This window comes from Palaemon carinicauda, chromosome 18, assembly GCF_036898095.1.
Source record: "Palaemon carinicauda isolate YSFRI2023 chromosome 18, ASM3689809v2, whole genome shotgun sequence".
Taxonomy (NCBI): Eukaryota; Metazoa; Arthropoda; class Malacostraca; order Decapoda; family Palaemonidae; genus Palaemon; species Palaemon carinicauda.
Genome location: NC_090742.1, coordinates 133,815,266 through 133,815,778, shown reverse-complemented (window position 1 = coordinate 133,815,778; position 513 = coordinate 133,815,266).

The following is a 513-nucleotide window of genomic DNA, read 5'->3' as shown; positions in this document are numbered from 1 at the left end:
TACCCAGGATAATCAAGGACCAAAATGTATGAGTAGTAGGATAGACTTTCGAATTTTAAGCTACTGTTTTACTTTTCGATAATCCGTTAATTATTTTTATCTACACTTTCACTGGTACTTATTACTAAATTCGTAACGACATGTTTTGCAGGGAATTAATTAGCTTGAGGGCACTCTAGGGCACATGTTCTAACTTATTTCTGTTTCTCTTATTGTTTGAAGTTTTTATAGTTTATACACGAAGGGTTAATTTTATGTTTCTCCTCTTAAAATGTTTTACTGATAGTGTTCATCATCATTGGTAACAGGAATTCGCTGACCTAGGGTATACTGATGACGCTGTCCTTATTGGCATACACCACAGGATTTGCAATGCTTGCTTACCAGAATGCATGAAGTATCACATGAGGGTGGGCTCAAGATAAATAGAAGAAAGACAGATATAATGAGAACGGAGTATGCAATGGAAGATGAAGTATCATCGGAAATAGAAAGGATTAATGAGGTGGGATA